Below are 19,719 nucleotides of genomic sequence, written 5' to 3'. Positions count from 1 at the left end.
TTCTCCAGCCAGTGCATTTCATGTCCATTGACAATCCTTGTCTTGACCAGTTTTTATGTTGGGGATTGCAGTTAGTGATTTTCTAATTTTGTAAATCTTTTGATAGTTATTAACTGGTGGTGTTTTGAAAAGAACTTTCCCTCCCTCTTTCTTCTCCCACTGTATTAGTTTCCCGTGGCTGCTGTAACAAATTATTCCAAATTAGGTGCCTTTGAAACAAGAGATATTTATTATTTCTAAGTCTGGTGGCCAGAAGTCTGAAATCAAGGTGTTGGCAGGGCTGAGCTCCCTCGGAAGGCTCCTCTGTGGCTCCAGGTTTCTTGTCTTTTGCCTGCACTGCTCCAGCCTCTGCGGTGACATGGCCTCCTCCTTTTCTGTCTGCTAAATCTCTCCTGGGTGTTTCTTATAAGAACATTTGTCACTAGATTTAGAGTCCAACTGGATAATCCGGGATGATCTTTTTGTCTTGAGATTTTTAATTACAGCTAAAAAGACCTTTTTTCCAAGTAAGATAACAATCACAAATTCTAGGAATTGGGATGTGGACCTATTTTAGGGGCACCGTTAAACTCATGGTGATCTTTCTTTAATCGCTGTGGCCCCGTAGCTTCTTTTAGTCTTTGAGCACTTCCGTAATGTCTAGATGTTTCAGGCTCATCTTGTTCTTTTTCTGCCCCAAACCTGGAATCAGCCTTCTCTCCAAGGAGCCAGAATTGAACGGAACCATTGGCCACTTGCTTGGTGTCTAGAGAGTGGGAGAATTGGTTGGTAGTATGGGAAAAGCACACACACGTGGTATCAGAAGTGTTCTGTAGGTAGAAACAGGGTTTAAGACTTGGACGTCTTTATTTTCAACAATTTTCCCATTTTCCACCATAGTTCCTAAGAAAATGGACAAGGTAAAGTAGTCAAGGTAAAGTGCTGAGTACCATGAGAGAAGTGAGATCTGAGACTTGGAGAGAACGGGATGCCCTTAAGACCTGGGGCATTGAGTTGGCATTTAGCAGAAGGATACAATTTGGGCAGTGGAGTTGAAGGTGAAAGTGATGGAATGAGCAGAGGCTGGAGTGGCACAATGCCAGGAGCAGGAGTCTTTGTGGCCCATAAAGGCAGAATGTGGAAGTCTGACCTGACATAAACTTGATTTAATGAGATGAGTAAGCCCTCCATAAGAATTTGTGCAGCATGAGAGAGATTTTGATGAACATGCCTGAAGTGTTCAGACATTAGGGCAGTGCAAAATATAATCAGTTTTGCATTTTGGGGTTGGCCAGTGTGGCCTGAAATGTGCTTTGTGGTATGCATGTCTCCTGAGCTGCCTACCTTTTGTAGATATGTGACTGGATTCTAGTCCTGGTATATGATATGTATGGTACTTCTGTACAGGCCAGTGCTGTGATCTGAATGTTTGTGTCCCCTGGAATTCATATGTTGGAACCTAATCCCTGAAGTGATGGCATTAAGAGGTGGGGTATTTGGGAGGTGATTAGGTCAGGAGGCAGAGCCCTCATGCATGGGATTAGTGTCTTTGTAACAGAGGCCCAAGGGAGTTCATTCCTTCCTTCCACCATGTGAGGATACAGCAAGAAGGCACCATCTGTGAGTAGGAAGTGAGCCCTCACCGCCAGTGTCTTGATCTTGGACTTCCCAACCTTCAGAACTGTGAGAAACAAATTCCTGTTTATTATCTACCCACTATGTAATATATTTGTGATAGCAGCCTGAACATGGACTAAGACAGCTGAGAAGTCAAGAGCATGTCTGATGTGAAGTTGGAGAGCTTTCACAAATAGATGTTGAATAGGTGAGGCCAATTATCAGATTCTTCATGTGTACTGAACCCACATTAATGTCTACTGCAAATTTCTTTTCTTGCTTTTTGTCTTACAAATATGACAGGTCCTAGGAATTACCCAAAGGGTAAATGTGGGGAGGAGTAATTCAGGGTCAGCCCTTTTCTTTTTCTTTTTATACTTTTATTTTTTTCTGAGACGGAGTTTTGCTCTGTTGCCCAGGCTGGAATGCAGTGGTGCGATTTTGCCTCACTGCAACTTCTGCCTCCCGGGTTCCAGCGTTTCTCCTGCCTCAGCCTCCTGAGTAGCTGGGATTACAAATGTGCGCCACCACGCCCGGCTAATTTTTGTATTTTTAGTAGAGATGAGGTTTCACCATGTTGGCTAGGGTGGTCTCGAACTCCCGACCTCAGGTGATCCACCCACCTCGGCCTCCCAAAGTGCTGGGATTAGAGGCGTGAGTCACTGTGCCTGGCCGGATCATCCCTTTTCTGAATAAAGTGGTCTCACCCTGATTCAGCTCACCCTATCACGTGGTGGAAGCTTTCTAACCTTCTGTTTCAATTTGTTTTTCCACTTGTAAAATGAAAATACTCTGGTCTCTTTTGCCTTGCAGGTAAAAATAATTTGTTTTAAATACTGTGAGGAATTGAAGGGATTTCTCTAAAGAGATGATAGCTTCACTTGATGAGCCTCAAGGGAAAAAAGGTGTGGGTGTGTGTTGTAAAGTAACCTGCAACATGGAGGGACTCCTTCCAGGCAGGAAGGGCAGTGACGGCCAGCAAGTGGGAACTTCTCATCTCAGGGGGGCTGAGGGTTTCCTCATCGCCCTGCATTTAGAAGGGCCAAGAGTGAATTTGGAGTTAATCCATCAGTTTCTTTTTGGTTAAGCTTTTTAGAGTTGCTGTAACCAAAATAAATAAGTGAAGTAAAGCAACAGCAGAAAACATTTGAACTTCAAAGCAGTCTTTTTCAGAGGGAGTCTGGATGTGCTGGAAAAGGAAAACAATTTTGTTAGGGTGGTGAGATCTTGGAATGTTATTCTTAGTATCTTTGAATATTTTTATAGTATTTTTAGAAATTGAAAGCAAAGCATGCTGGTTCTAAGTTAGAATTTGGTTGACGTATATACTGGGGGTGACCTTGCTTTTTTTTTTTTTTTTTTTTTTAAAAAAAAAAAAAGACTTGAGCAGGCAGCTGGGTTTTATCAGCAACAGAACATTGGTGGTGTAGGATGGCTTGGTTGTAACCAAGGGAAAGAACCAAGTTATTCTGACACTCATCAAAGGGGCTAGTGATGGCTCTGGTGGAAATGGCCATTAGCTGTGAATAATGGATCCTCATAAACAGGGTTTCTCAGCAAAACTCATACATTGCCAAATCAGGATCTTTTTCTTTTTTTCCTTTTGGTTTCTTTTGCTGTTCTGTGGAATTTAATTCTGATTCCCTGCTCCCTTACCCCAGTGCATCCTAATTATTTAAAAAACAGAATTTCTATCCTAGAAATTCTATCTCTATTCAATGAGAGGACCCCACTATCCCAACGGAGGCGCTCTCTGCCCTCCTTAGGCTTCACCTTGCCTGCGTTCCCACCCCACCCCCACCCACCAGTGTGGATGCTGCAATGCAGCCCTCACTTTGGGCAGGAGAAGCAGCACCCGACTATCCTGCAGTGAGGTGTGAAGAGGGGAGATGTTCTCTCCATTTCATAGATGGGGAAATTGAGGCACGGAGAATGAGCCCAGAGCACTGACAACCCTCTGGGTTGGGGCGCAGCTGTGGTGGCTGAGGATTGTGCCCGTGGGTGCTGTGGTTTGGAGGTGGTCATCCTAGATCCCTCTCTCACCTTTCCCTCTCTGCCCTTTTTGAACACAAAATGAAAAGACTTGCTTAAAACCATTATTAAAACTTTTTAAACTCCCATTTGAAAATTACAAAAACAAGGTGCTCAATGTGGAAAAGCTAGAGAATGAAGTGCAAAGAAGAGAAAAATCCTAGACCTCATAATTTCTGCATATTAAATTGCCTTCCCATCCGGAAATAACACCTAGCTTTTCTTTACCAGGCTTGTTCAAGCCACTGCCCGCGGGCTGCATGTGGCCCAGTACAAATTCATAAACTTTCTTAAAACGTTATGAGTTTTGTTTTGCTTTTTTTGCTTTTCAGCTATTGTTAGTGTTATATGTGGCCCAAGACAATTATTTTTCCAGTGTGGCCCAGGGATTCCAAAAGACTGGACACCCATACTTTAGACAGACCTTTGTTTTGGCCCTCAGGAAAGTTTTGTAATTTCTTTCTTTAGTGAAGTGTATTTCCATCAAGTTTCTCTTTAGCATTCATTCTACATCAAGATCAAGTATCAAATATATTACTAACAAAACTTTTTAACAGTAAGCAATAAAATGAACCCTGAAGTCATAAATCCATCTTTTAAAAAAATTTCTCCTTTGCCTTTTGCATTAATCCTTAAGTTGTATACATTTTTCCCATCTTGTTCTTAACTTTTAGAAAGTGCCCTACTTTCTGAAAGAAATAATAGAGCTTTACATGTTACATCAGATCCTAGCATTAGCACTCCTGGGTTTCTTAGATCATAGTAGTTCCTCCTAAAAGTCGTGGTGAGAAGTCTGAATTTACTTTTTCTTCTTAACTAGTATGGATTTTTTTTTAAATTAATTTATTTTTTTTGAGACGGAGTCTCACTCTGTAGCCCAAGCTGGAGTGCAGTGGCGCCATATCGGCTCACTGCAACCTGCCCTCAAGTGATTCTGGTGCCTCAGTCTCCTGAGTAGGAGACTATAGGCGCACGCCACCATGCCCGGCTAGTTTTTTGTATTTTAGTTGAGACAGGGTTTCACCGTGTTGCCCAGGGTGGTCTCAAACTCATGAGCTCAGGTGATCTGCCCGCCTTGACCTCTCAAAGTGCTGGGATTACAGGTGTGAGCCACCACGCCCCACTTGCCCCAGCTTTCTTTGCCTTAGGCATTCTAAAAATAGATTCATTAACGGTTATTCTCAAACCTAATCTGTGGTGCTCGCTGGAGCCTGCTGAGAAGGGAGCATGTGCCGGGAGCTGGGGCCTGTTAGCAGTTTTCAGAGAGGCAGCCGCACTCAGTGGTGAGGTTCCAGAGCCCCGCCCTGAGCCAGGGACGTGATTGGCAGCGGGGAAGAAGAGTACAGGGCTGCTGAGGGATGTGCCTGTAAGGATGAGGGCCCTGATGCTTAGCCTCACTGGTGACAGGCGTGGGAGGGATGAAACTCCAGTGACCTCTCCGCAGCCCACCCTGTGGGATGCCCCCATGAGCTAGGAGGGATTCCCTCCCCTTGGTTTCCCTCTTTTTCTTTAATGTATCTGTTCGTTCCATCAGAAAACTAAGGCGATTCATTCATTTGGTAACCTTAGGGGAAGTATATTTCATTTTCCATTGTTATTGTTTGAGGTAAAATATTGTCACATTTCCTTAGGTGGAGCCTACATCTCTTTAAGTAGAAAAAGGCAAAAGAAATAGCATGGCAACATTTTCTACCATGCCACACCAGGCATCATTGATATTTGCGAAGTTGGTAGGAGAGGAGGAAGGAGAGTCCACTTCTTTGTTGTCTGTAGTAATTTGCAGGATCAAAGTCCATTTTTGCTTTCTGGAGTTCAGAAGTGGTCTGGAATTTTTCTATTTCTTTCTCCTTATTCTCCCCAAATTTGATGGTATCCTCTGGTATTTCAGATGAAGAGATGTTTTGTGCTTGTTAAATGGTGACACTGGACTAGAACCTCGAGTGAAATGTGTGAGTGCAACATGTTTCCAAGTTTATTGGTGTCCTGCTTCCAATGACAGAAAGTACTTGATTTTCTCAGATGGAGATGTGCAGATAGTGTATCTTATTTCCAGCTGTAAGAATTAGTCACATAATTGTTACTGAAATACTTATTGCAGAGCTTTCTCTCTGTAGTATTTTTGCGGCCAAATCCTAAGTTGAGGTGGAGAACCTGGGAAGGTACTTGGTGGTTAAGGGTGGTTTATAATTTGGATAGTGAGATACAAGGGTCATTGATATTTTACATATCTTTCTGGGGCTTAGTTTTAATTCATAATTTTAACAATCAAACAGTCTGGAAGTATATGGAAAGCATCGCTCCCTTCCAGCTAATCCTGTTCACCTTCCCGTGGGTTACTGGTTGTTTCCTTTGCATTGTACCATTTGTAGAATGTCTTAGGTGCTTTTAAAATGTAAATGGTTTTATGCCCTTGATTTTTCTGTGCTTTGCTTTTTTACTTTATATGTGGAGGAAATCTTTCTTTTTTGAGATGGAGTCTCGCTCTGTCGCCTAGGCTGGAGTGCAGTGGTGTGATCTCGGCTCACTGCAATCTCTGCCTTCTGGGTTCAAGTGATTCTTCTGCCTCAGCCTCCGGAGTAGCTGGGATTACAGGTGCACACCACCATGTCCGGCTAATTTTGTTATTTTTTTTTAGTAGAGATGGGGTTTCACCATGTTGGCCAGGCTGGTCTGGAACTCCTGACCTTGTGATCTGCCTGCCTCAGCCTCCCAAAGTGCTGGGATTACAGGCATGAGCCACTGCGCCTGGCCGTGGAGGAAATCTTTCAACACAGAGATCTACCTCATGAATCTATGGTTGCACAGAACTCATTGGTAGATTTATATCATAGTGTCTTCTCATGTAAACAAAAAGAAGGCTTTGTATGAGTGGGGACTTCTAGTGGAAAATCCTGTTCCTTCAAACTGTTGTTCTTACAGCCTTCTTGAATAAGAGTGAAACCCTTAAGGATAGAATGCAATATTTAGAATTTTAAAGCTTTACCTTCAAGCCTGTCTTGGGATTTGAAGGTCAGTCATGTTAAAGTTCTCATTGTAATCTTCATTTCCTCTGTAATGTTGAACTTGCAGAGTAAAGCAGAGAATGAATCGGACAGGGACCTTGTCCTCATCGTGAAGGTGGAGACAGGAGCAGGCGGAAGACTCTGGTGATACAAAGAAAGGGTCTGGATGGGCATCTGAGAGGGGGTGAGGCCGCACAGGGTCGGGAAAGATGACAGAGCCAGAGAGCGGAGAGCCGGAGAAGTGCAGGGCAGGGCCTTTGTGGAGAGGGTCAGGGGAAGGGCCAGGGTTTGAAGTCAGAGCAAGAGCGGGGGTTCAGGGTGGGGTGGGGGAGACCGTGGAGGCCTCATCACAAAGCCTTTGGGCATCCTGTCCAGGAACATGGGCAGGGAGCCCTGGGACTGGCCTTGATTTGGAGAGGCTGCCTCGCCTGTGCCTGATGCACGATGGAGCCACAGAGGGAGACTGGGCACCCTCAGGAGGAGGAGAGAGCCAGACACCAGTGACCATGCAGGGCTTTGCTGCACAGAGCAAAGGTAACATGAAGCCCTCCTCCCAAGCTGTGCCTCGTCCAGCCCACAGGGACCTGGTGCTGAGCGAGCTTTATCAACACCGCCCTGCTGTCCGTTAGAGAAAAGGCCCATTAATGATCAGACGCTGATTATTTCTTGGTCAGGAAGTACGAATGTGATAGAAGAAGCTGGAAGGCATTCTGTGGTTCAGGAAGGCTGGGGGGCACTGGGTGTGCTCAGAACTACACTGCCCAGCTTGCCGCAGGTGATGGAGGAGTGGACATAGGGCGGGGGAAAGGGGGCTGGGGGTGGGGGCCAGTGCCAGGCATCCACTAGAGTGGGGCAGGGTGTGCCCCATGGGCCCTACTCCACGTGGAATGTTGTAAAAGAGATTGTGGAGCTGCTATATACACACACACACACTCTAACATACACACACACACACACATACACACACGTACATGTACATATACACATATATATACACACACATACATATATACATACACATACTTTTTGCCTTGTCCTTTTACATTGTTTATTTCTGTTATAAAGAACATAATATAGTGGTACATACACATATATGTGGGGTGCATGCTCAACACTGATAATTGGAAGCGGGTGACCAGATTGTTCTGGAGAACTCGGAAATCTTGAGCAGGAAAAGGACAAAGACTTTTTGGACAAACCATGTAAAGAAGGGTGAAGTGCCACATGGGGATGGCATAGACAGAAGGGCCCGGAAGGAGGTGGCCTGGTGATGCAGTGGCGAGGGCCCCCACGCGGTGAGCACAGAGATGGGGGACACATGGAAGAACACATTGTCAGCATCTGCCAACTACAATGGAAGAGCAGTGAAGAGGGAGAAGGGGCATCTAGAATTTAGTAGCGCCTGCGAAGGAGGAGGTGTGTGCAGAGGAGTTCTTCTGGCATTTGACTCTGTTCTTTGTCTTACTAAAATGTGGAATGTCCTGAGAGGAACTGAGCAAGTGAGAACACAGGTGGGTGTCCAGAGCAGAGGGTCTCAGATTTGGGTCACATCAGCATCACCTGGAACCTTGCTAAGGCCAGATGGCCAGGCCACACCCTAGAGTTTCTGCTTTGAGAGCTGTCCTACCCCAGGCTGCAGTAACAAAATACCACAGATGGGGTGGCTTATGAACAACAGAAATTTATTTCCCACAGTTCTGGAGGCTGGGAAGTCCAAGATGAAGACCCCAGCAGATTCAGTATCTGGTCAGGGCCCAATTCCTGGTTCATAGATGGCGCCTTCTCGCAGTGTCCTCACATGGCAAAGGGGTGAGGGAGCTCTTCGGGGTCCCTCTTAAGAGGGCACTGACCCCATTCATGAGAGCTCTGCTTTCCCAACCCAGTTACCACCCACAGTCCTCACCTCCGAGTGCCAGTATATTGGGGGTTAGGATTTCAACATGTGAATTTTAAGGAGACACAAATATTCAGACAGGATCCCTGCATGGGACCTGAGAATCCATATTACCAGCAAGTTCTTAGATGAGGCTGCTGGTACAGTTCAGGAACACACTTTGCATAGCTCTGGTCTAAACAAGCATTTGTGCTGTTCTTCATTAGAGGGTTCCCTGTGGAAGTGTTTCTTTTATCCAGGCTTTTAAAACAGAGTAGTAAATTTCCTTGAGATACTTAAGTAAATGGTTTTGAATTTCTGGCTCTTTTGACTTACAAGTTTATAGGCTTTTAATTTATCATTTAATTTACAATTTGGGGAATTTTGCATTATACTTTGAAAACCATGATATTGCCCTACCTGGACTAGACAGACCAACTTAGCATCCTCTATAGACTTAAAAAAGGTGTTCAAAAGTTTCTTCTTGTGATTTGCAGAAATTAAAGTAATACAAAAGTATAGGAAGGTCCTATTACCTGGTGTCCCCAGACTTCTAAAATAAACAAATACATGAATAGCTTTAAAAATGCATGTAGCTAGGCCGGGCTTGGTGGCTCATGCCTACAATCCCATCACTTTGGGAGGCCGAGAAAGGCAGATCACCTGAGGTCTGGAATTCAAGACCAGCCTGGCCAACATGGAGAAATCCCATCTCTACTAAAAATACAAAAATTAGCCAGGTGTGGTAGCACGCACCTGTAATCCTAGCTACTCAGGAGGCTGAGACAGGAGAATCGCTTGAACCTGGGTGGCGAAGGTTACAGTGAGCAAAGATCATGCCACTTCATTCCAGCGTGGGTGACAGAGTGAGACTCCATCTCAAAAAAAAAAAAAAAAAAATGCATGTAGCTTTAAAAAGCAAAAACATTGACCCTGCTGTGTGTATTATCCTCTAAGTTGTCCTTCTTACTTAACATTGGCATTTTATGTGCAGAAAGTTTTAAAAGGTGCAGATATCATCTACAAAACCCATACTTTTAACCACCCTTTAAAAAAAGTGACATCTTGGGGCAAAATTTTTTCCCCTGGGCATATTGGTAGGATTTTATTAGGTAAGCCTATGGGAAGGTGTGCATCACAAACAAGGGTTTTATAGCCCTATTTCAGAGCCTGCCAGCTGGGGTTGCAGAGAGCTGCTCTTTTGCCTGCTTCTGGAGGCAACAAATTGGAGTTCTAGCTTCCTGGAGGGCTCAGAGCAGGGCGAGGACCACAGGGAGGTCTGATAAGCAAGCGCCCTCTGCTTTAGGCGTGGAGCATGCCGGTTGCTAGAGCCTGCTCAGGCACCCCAGATTGCCTTTTTATTTGGGCCACTTTTCATCCTGTGTAACCGCTTAGGATGAGCACAGGCCTGGAAGGCTGAGGGCGGCGGCAGAGTGCTTCTTTAGTCTGGGCATGCTCCAGGGTTTAGGGCTAAGGCTCCTTCAGGTTCAGGAGTAGGCATGGCTTCCCGTTCAGCAACTGCCACTCTTCGGTCTATCATGATGCCTGACCTTTGAGCACCTCATTCTTTTGGTGAGAACTAGCAACTGCGAAGCCCCCTCTCCCCAGGGACACATGCCCCTTTCTTATTTGGAGAATTAAACACAGAGCATTATCTTCTAATTTGAACCTTCTGGTCAGCTTAAGCAAAACTTTGAATGCTTTTCTTCTTAGAAGGATGATGCATATTCTTATCTGCTTTAAGCAAACATTTCAGTTGTGCCACCTCAGGGTTTATCCAAGGAAAGTTGAAGATTTGCCCTTTTCCAGAGTGCTAGGATGATTGGGGTTCTTCAGAGGTGAGTAAGGATGCATCTTTCCTATGTACACTTGTTTTCTTCAGATGGGAAGTGGGAGGACTACAGCCAGGTGGGGAGCAGCCTGGGTTGGGGGTATAGGGATCAGAATTTTCCGAGGACTGCAGACTTGGCCCTTGCCTTCTACCCAGGCGGACCAGTCTCTATGCAAAGCAGTGCCTTAGACTGGAGGAGGGCACAGATAACACTTGGTAGGGCATGCTGTGGGTGAGGAGGGATTTAGCCCTATATTTGGCTTGATTTGAGGTCTGTGACCTGGGCATACGAGCATCAATAGATAAAAGGTGGTGACAGGTCTGGCACTGTTTTGGTTGTGGTTATGTTTCACTGATTAACCAACCGCTTTAAAACATAGTGGCAGAAAACAGTTACCGTTGTATTTATACCCATGGGTTTGGTGGGTCAGGAATTTGAGATGGGGATGGCTCTTCTTTGTTTCATGATGCCTGGGACCACACCCAGGTTAGAGCATCCACTTGCAGGCGGCTTATTCACTGGCAGGTCTGGACCTTGAGGACAGACTCAAGCTTGGCTGTTAGAGTGCCCCAGGTAACCTGTCCGGCCTCGGGTGGTCAGACTTCATGCATGGTGGTTCAGGGCTCTGAGACCAAGTGTCTCAGCAAATGTGGCAGAAGCACTGGCCATCTGTGACCATCTAAAGGCATCATATAGTGTATCTTCTGCTCTTCCCTGTGGTCCAAGCAGCTCTAGACCCCCAGACTTAAAAGAAGGACACAGAGACACTTCTCCTGTCCCCCCATGCAAGGTGTGCCAGATAATTTTTGGACAGGTTTTAAAAGTGTCACTTTGGAGTCTTCCTTTGGGTATAAAGGCTCCATGTAGCTTTGCTGCAAGCACTTGGCAGAGAAACTGTTTTACAACTCAGATGAAGCTTTTCGATACAGCTCACATGTTCAGAAAAGCTTGAGAGGAACAGCAAACAGTCCAGCATTGGAATGCATGCAGCAGCAGCATTCTGGAACTTTCTCTGCCAATACTTTCAGTGTGCTCAAGGTGCCCTCTGTTTGTACAAGATTTCCATTTTGAATGTCTCTGTAAATTAAAGTGTTCCTGCTCTGAGCACTGGAAGGTTGGAAATCGCTATTCGTTCTCCTGAAATGGGGGGCATCTTTCACATTCTAGGAGGCTTTGCTCCCCCACTGAGGATTTCATGGAGGTTGATGTCACTCAGTTTTTGTTTGAGCATGTGCCACGTGGCATTGAGGATGGGGGATTAGCTTAGAGGATGTGTTTGGAAATGAACAAGATGCGTTTCTTCCATGCATATGGGAAGGAATCTGGAGCCCTTGACAGGTCATGCAGGCCTTGGACTGAGGCCTCACTTTTGGAAGGGTGGCCCAGGGATGGGTGGGCGCTAGCTGTGTGTCCTCAAGCAAGTCACCGGCTACCTCTTGGGGCCTGTCTTCCACTGTGGGATGTTGGTGATACCATGACTTTGTGATTAGAACCAACATAATAGGCCCACATGGAGTAGGTGCTCAGTAAGAAGCAGTGATGCTGGCATTGCCACTCTTACTGGGCACGTGCCTTGGTTCTGTTACTAGGCCCTCCCCAGGTCTGTGGCCTCTCACTGTGTGCGTCCCACACAGGCCCTGGGTTGCACCTCTGGCTGGTGCGGGCCTTCAAGCCCCAGGCCTCAGGTTCTATTTGCCTGTGAGACATCTTCATGTGGGTTGCTACAGGATGCCCTGAGCTAAGCATGTGCTTATCTCATACCGTCCTCCCCTGCCCCAACTATCTGCCTCTGGTGCTCTTATCTTGTGACATTATTGTCCTCACCCTCAGGACCTGTGGGCTCTGCCCTCTGCATTATTTACTCTCTGTTCACCTCCTCCCTCGCCCATTTGTCTCTCATACCGCTGCTTCCAGATTTGCTCAGACTACAGCACCTCACTGTCTCTTCATGCTCTGAACAGCTGTTCACTGCCTGCTGTCCGGAGCCCAGCTTTCTTGGAATAATATAAAAGGGAACACAGTGGTGCCCATATTTGGTTCATGAACAGAATCTCCTGGGGCTTGTTATGAAAACAACCATCCTGCCCATCTTGACCTTGCTGCTGCATCTTCCCCTCCCCAGAGGCCTCTGCTGGCATTGCCATCCCGCCCCTGCCCCCCCAATCCTCTTCCTCCACCAGAATCTCCTTCTCCGTCCGGGAGTCGTCCCACTTATGAGTATGTGGCCCACAGGCATCTTCATGCTACTCCCCAGGACTCAGGTGACTGCAGCCTTTACTTCTCCAGGGTGCATTATATATAGGTGGCTGCTGGCCATTTTCCTTCAAGGACAAGAACTCCCTGGACTGGAATCACCTTAGTCATTCTGGTATCCCTTAGAGCAGAGGTCAGCAAACTGTGGCCCATGGGCCATATCCAGCCCGCTGCTAGTTTTTGTAAGATCCAAGAGCTAGAAAGTTTTAACAATTTTTAAATGGTTGAAAAAAGTCAAAAAGAATACTAGTTCACAGCACCTGAAAATTATATAAAATGCACATTTCTGTGTCCTTCAATAAAGTTGTGTGGGAGCACAGCCATGCTTTTACAAATTATCTTCGGCTGTGTTCACTCTCCAGTGGTAGAGTTGAATAGCTGGGACAGAGATGTCCCACAAAACTGCAATATTTGCTATTCTGGCTCTTTTAATAGAGTTTTGTGGGTTTTTAATTTTTTTTTTGAGACAGAGTCTCACTTTGTTACCTGGGCTGGGGTGCAGCGGTGTGATTATGGCTCACTGCAGCCTCAACCTCCTGGGCTCAAGCGATTCTCCCACCTCAGCTTCCTGAGTAGCTGGGACCACAGGTGTGTGCCACCATGCCCAGCTAATTTTTGTATTTTTTTGTAGAGACAGGATTTCACCATGTTACTCATGCTGGTCTCAAACTCCTGGGCTAAAGCAGTCCACACTCCCAAAGTGCTGGGATTACAGGCGTCAGCCACCACACCCAGCCTACAGTTTTCTAACTTCTGCCCTAGAGTAGCAATTCCCAGTCATTTGGGGGAGCTTTTTAGTCAGGCTTTCAGCGAATATTTAGGGAGCACATACTGTGTTCGTCTGTCTCAGTACCCTAGATAACAGCACTGAACAAAACAAAATTGTTGCTGCTGTGGAGCTTACATTTTTTTATTGGGCGCAAACAGGCAATAAACATAGATATAGATAAATAGGTGTATTAGCTGGTGATAAGTGCTGTGAAGAAAAAGAAAGGCTAAGTGGGCTGTTGGGGGTTGGGTGCTATCACAAATAGATTGGTCAGAAGACCTCTTTTATAAGGTAACTTTTGAGCTGAGACCTTGGATGAACTGAGGGAGGAAGGGAGGGAGGGGGAAAGGTGAAGAGGCAGTTGGGAGAAGTGTAAGTGCAAAGGCCCTGAGGCAGGCAGGTGTGGCAAGTCTGAGGAATGACGAGGCAGATGGCCGGAGCCTGGACTCTGAACATTCAGAGAGATGGGCAATAGGTGGTGGCAGCAGGTCCCCAGATCCCTTAGGGTAGAGGTCCTCCTCCCTCGCCAGGGGTCACAGTCACCTGGGGTACTTAAAAAATACAGCTGCTGGGAGGCCTCTGTAGAGATTCTGATTCAGCAGGTCTGAAGTACAGACCGGTGGCCTGGAAGGTCCTAGATTTTATCGGTTGAGATGGGAGAATCAGATCCACACTGCTCCACCCCCAGCCCCATCTCCGTCAGCATTGGGGCCTGCGGAGCCCTTGCAATGCTAAAAGGCAGTGTGGATTAGGAACCTTGGCTACTGGACCTCACACATTGCTTGGCTCCTAGAAGATACTCAAATAAGTATTTAAATTTTTAAAAAGAGACCTGCATTTGCCCTGTGACTGATGGCCTCCGTTACTGTTATTTTGGGGCATGCCTTTCTCTGTGCATGGTTCGGTCTAGAGGCCTAGGTCTCAATAAAGAGGTAAGTCCTCCAGCATCTAGCCAGTGGTGGCTGCTCCACCTTTTATTGCAGGAATGGGGGCACGCTGTTTCCCGTAGTCTGAGGTGGACTCCCCGCCCAAACTGCTTGTCACCCAGCCAGGCCTTTGGGAAGGGTTCTCCACGCCCTCTCGGGGGATCCTCCCCATACATGCTGCATTTCCATCACAGACCCCACGTCGCCTCTGGACAGTAAAGCAATGTGTTCAGGGTCTTAACTTGTGCATCCGCAAGCGCTGAGTTTGTTGAATGAATGGGGGATGGATGAGCAAGGAAGGATTTTAGGAAACATTAGAAGGAAGGCAAAGCCTGCATGAGGACCCCGCCGCCAGGGGCTGCCTGATTTCACTGAGCATCCAACAGGCTGCTTTATAGGATGTCATACTATAAAGAAGGGCGTGCCTTACATACAGTGTTACATAGATAACGTAGGGTAGGAGAGCAGTCTCCCTAAATCACACTTTCTTCCTGTGACTTTGTGTAAAAGTACATATGCTTTCCAGTTTGAAATAATGATCGGAATGACTGAGAAAAGCATGCTAAAGCATACTGTAGCCATTTAAAATGGACAGGTATAAAATGGAAATGGTGATTTTGCCTGATCCAGCCTTGTAACATTACTTGAAATAGGGCCATTGAAATTGCTACCCAGATCTGGATTTCTGGTGAAGAATCTGTACTTTCTGTGTGGCCTGGCATGCAGGGATTCAGGCTATATCCCTATTCTAAAACAAATGTGCCTCTTAAAATCCCGGGCGTTTATGGATTCTGAATTGGTGGTTTTTCATTTGTTCGGGGTCTTGAATTCATTGGAGGACCTTTGAGACATGTGAACACACAATTTCACATGTGCTTTCACATGAGACTCCCCACTAGTCTCCCTGAAACCCATTCAGGGATCCATGGAGACCCACAGACTTCAGATTGGAAGACTGTGTTCTAAAAGGATTGATCTCATGATAGTTGATGACTATTTAAGAAATCAAGTTAGACTCAGATTATGAAAGTGTTGGGTTAGCGTTTTAATTTTTTCTTTGTTGGAAAAGGACACTCATTTTAATCATATCCCTTGAAAAACTCAATTTTTCACTCTAAATGAAAATTTTTATGCGTTAGATTTTCTTGAACTGGGTTCCCTGCATAGCTTGAAGTCTGGATACCAACATAATGAGAACTATGAAGCTGATATGCCTCAGTTTACATACAAAGTAGTTTTTAAATTTATATTAAAAATTAAAATATCTTGAAAGCTGTGTAAAGGCATTCAGTTATAAGCCCTTTGTCAATAACTGAATAATTATCTTTCTTAAAATACTTACTTAATATTGATTCCTGGTACTATATAAATGGGTTTAATTCAGTTCAAATGTTTGTAGAGTGCATCTATTAGTAATGCCCAGCTATCTGTTTGAAGCACCGTAAGGTGGGTCAAAATAACTCAAGCAGGTTGCAAAAACTTAAAAGCAGTATTAATTTAAAGTAATGTTTAACTTTTAAGGTCTATGTCCTGCAACCTTCCAGGCTACTCTACACAAAACTACACAAAACTAAGGCTTCATAATTGTTGGAAATTGCTTGTGTCTTTCCTTTTGGAATCTGTGCAGCAACCTGGGGGTTTGTCCTGCTTTGCTGTGTGTGTGTGTGTCTGTTTTTTGGTCTGGGCTGGGTATTGAATTCTGTCTCAAGCAAAGCAGGTAGAGCTTTTGATAATTTGAAAGGAGGCCAGAACACTTGACATAAAAACATTGTAAAGATTAATTGGTTATAGCACGTCTGAAGATAAAAAGTAATAAGCAAGGGATAAATGTAAGAAAAGGGAAAAATTACTTGGCATGCATTCAACTAATTTTAGTGCTTGGACCATGTATGCCTGGTGTAAATATGAAAACACCTCATCTTGCAGTGAGACCCACCTGTAAGGTACCAATTAGAACAAAACATGTAGCAGGCCTTGGCCACACAGCAGGGCCACCAGTGTCTCCTGGAGCAGGAGGGAAGGTTGAAGATGCTTTCTGGAGAATCAAATGCTCAGATGAGTCTTGGAGGTACAGGTGCCCAGGACACTACCTGTAGACGAGCTGAAGGGTTGGGGACAGCAAGTGGTTTAGGGAGGGTGGAGAGTCACATGCAGGGGGCTGCTTGCAGGTGCCTGCTCTGGAGGTCTGAGTGGCGAAGCGTGGAGGTCTGAGTGGGGAAAGAAGGGATTCATGAAGCCTCCTTTGCAGCATGAATCAGGAGGTGCAGCTGGGGAGGAGACGGCACGTCTCCAGGTGCATCTCCAGCCTCCAGGGGCAGTGGAAGAGGTCTGAGACACAGAAGTGGATCTGGTCTATATCTGCTTACATCCATTCTTATCCATTTATGAAGGGTGGTAAAGCTTTGGCTGTGGCTTGGGCATCATTCCCCAGGGCTGATCCTGGGAAGCATGGGTGTCACCTGCTTCCCCAGGAAGAGATGATTAAGGAGAACCAGTGGGCAAGGGGAAAGGGCTCAGGACATCATGGTCAAGGAAACAGAAGGTGTCTGGGATGGGTGGCAGCCTTCACTGCTGTGAAATAGACTGAGGATAGAAGGATTGAGAGATTTCTGTGAAATCAACTTTTTTTCTTTTTTCTGAGACAGGGTCTCACTTTCGTCACCCAGGCTGGAGTAGTGGCGCTATCTCAGCTCACTGCAGCCTCAACCTCCTGGGCTCAAGCGATCTTTCTGCTTCTGCCCCCGCCATGTAGCTGGGACTGAAGGCACAGGCCACCACCCCTGGCTAATTTTTTGAGATGGGATTTTCACCAGTTTGCACAGGCCGGCCTCAAACTCCAGAGCTCAAGCGATTTGCCTGCCTTGGCCTCCCAAAGTATTAGGATTACAGGCATGAGCCACCGCACCAGCCTGAAATCAACATTTTAAAGTGACTTGAAAAAAGGTTTGAAAGAAAAAACTGAAAAAGCAAATAACCATTTAATGCTTTGAAAAGTCTGCCAAAAGGTGCTACCCACCCAGAAGGCAATAAGAGAATGGATGCTTCCATAGCATGGAATACTTATTCTCAGTAAAGCAGCTTAATCCTGTAGCCAAAATGAGACAGTATACTTATTTGAGATATATAGCACAGTAAAGAAAAGCGCACATGGGTTGGGCAACTGGTGGCTCACAGGTGATCTTTGTGGACTCCGGTGGCAGCAGTGCGTGGTGTCCGAGCTGAGGGCTGACCCAAGTGTTCACCAGGTATCTAGAAAGAGGCAAGAACAGGACAACAAGGACATAGAGTTTAGTAAGGGTTAAAATCTCTTCCCTCCTTTTTTAAAAGTAAGTAAACTTTTTTAAAAGTAAGTAAACACTTAACCACAAGGAAAATTAAACAGTTACTCCTGTCACCATTTAAACTCAGTATTTTGGAAATTTCAGTCTTTTTTTCCCAATGCATTTTATAGAAGTGAGAGTCACACTGTATATATATTTTTTCGTCTGGTACTGTCATAACTGCATCATGTTACAGTGTAGTTCCATGGTCATATTTAATGGCTTTCTGATTTCATCACATGGCTGTATGACAATTTATACAGCAATTCTCTAATTATGGGATATTTTGGCTTATTCTTTTTTTGTGTGTGTGATTATAAATAAGGCCATGACATTGGTGAGGACACTTTTCCTGTATGTTTACTGATTTCCTGAGAGTAAGATAAAAGCAAAATCACATGGTTCAAAGGTATAAGTGTTACAGGAAAGGGGTCCCAATCCAGACCCCAAGAGAGGGTTCTTGGATCTTGCACAAGAAAGAATTCAGGGCGAGTCCTTAAAGTGAAAGCAAGTTTATTAAGAAAATGAAGGATTAAAAGAATGGCTACTCTATAGAGAGGGCAGTTCTGAGGGCTGCTGATTGCCCATTTTTATGGTTATTTCTTGATGATATGCTAAGCCAGGGGTGGATTATTCACACCTCCTCTTTTTAGACCATATAGGTAACTTCCTGACGTTGCCATGGCATTTGTAAACTGTCATGGCGCTGATAAGAGTGTAGCAGCGAGGATGGCCAGAGGTCACTCTTGTGGCCATCTTGGTTTTGGTGGGTTTTAGTCAGCTTCTTTACTGCAACCTATTTTATCAGCAAGGTCTTTATGACCTGTATCTTTTTTTTTTTTCTTGAGACGGAGTTTTGTTCTTGTTGCCCAGGCTGGAGTGCAATGGCGTGGTCTCAGCCCACTGTAACCTCCATTTCCAGGGCTCAAGTGATTCTCCTGCCTCAGCCTCCCAAGTAGCTGGGATTACAGGCATGCGCCACCACGCCCAGCTAATTTTGTATTTTTAGTAGAGATGGGGTTTCACCATGTTGGTTAGGCTGGTCTTGAACTCTTGACCTCAGGTGATCTGCCTACCTCTGCCTCCCAAAGTGCTGGGATTACAGGTGTGAGCCACAGTGCCCGGCCCATGACCTGTATCTTATGCTGTCTTCCTATCTCATCCTGTGACTTATAATGCCTTAACAGTCTGGGAATGCAGCCCAGTAGGTCTCAGCCTCGCTTTACCCAGCTACTGTTCAAGATGGAGTTACTCTGGTTCCAATGCCTCTGACATAAGCAGTTTCTTTTTTTAATGAATAATGAATCTAGTTAATAGCTTTATTTTAATTTCTCCCATTTCCCTGCTTTCTTGCCACTTTTATTTATTTGGTCATATATTGCTGTCTTTTTTTTAAACCAAGTTTCCTCCTCTCTTTGAAGAGAGATGTGCTTCTATGGAATTAGCAACATTCCCCTTCTTGAGAGTGGGAATTTCTTGTGGGGGTGTAGTTTGGATACTGAATCCTATTTGATGAGTAGCTATTAAACTCCTGCTACACACAAGAGGATGGCAATGGGAAGATGCCTGGGGTTATGAGATCCTAACCTCAGGGCCTTCCCAAGCTCACAAAGTTAACCACCCCAGACAGGGAGGACGTTTGTGTTTAATCTCTCTGTTCTTCCTCAGCACCTGGAAGCAACTAAATGCACCTGGCACTTAGAAGGCCTTCAGTATCTGCTGAGCGGCCAAACAAGGGCCAAATAGGAGTGTGTACAAAATATTAGGACCGCCTATGCTCAGGAAAGGCTTCCGTAGAAAGAATCCTGCTCAGTAACTTAAAGTGAGTGCTCATGGTCCAGTATTACGTTTTAAAGTCATCTGTTATTGATTCAGGGCTGACTTATACACATTTACTGAAGGCCAGCTGTATACAGGCCCAGGAGAGCCTGCCTACCAGGTGCCTAGAGTTATAGAAGGGAGATGTAGTAAGTGCTGAGAAAGGATGGCACTCCCGTTGGAGTTAAGCCACACTGTAGGCCACTGTTTAACCTCTCTGGGTTTGCTTTCATCATCATTACAAGGGAGAGGTTAGACTGGACCATAGGACTTCTTTCAGACATGTGATTATTTGATTT

General features: G+C 45.4%; 1 protein-coding gene across 2 annotated transcripts in view; it reads left to right on the top strand.

Moving 5' to 3' along the window:
- The window catches only part of UXS1 (UDP-glucuronate decarboxylase 1), a 95,590-nt gene that overhangs the window by 8,161 nt on the left and 67,710 nt on the right, over nt 1–19,719 (top strand). The window lies entirely within an intron of this gene.

This window comes from Pongo pygmaeus, chromosome 12 (assembly GCF_028885625.2).
Source record: "Pongo pygmaeus isolate AG05252 chromosome 12, NHGRI_mPonPyg2-v2.0_pri, whole genome shotgun sequence".
Lineage (NCBI taxonomy): Eukaryota > Metazoa > Chordata > Mammalia > Primates > Hominidae > Pongo > Pongo pygmaeus.
The sequence above is the reverse complement of the archived record's forward strand: the minus strand, read 5'-3'. Positions and strand labels throughout refer to the sequence as shown.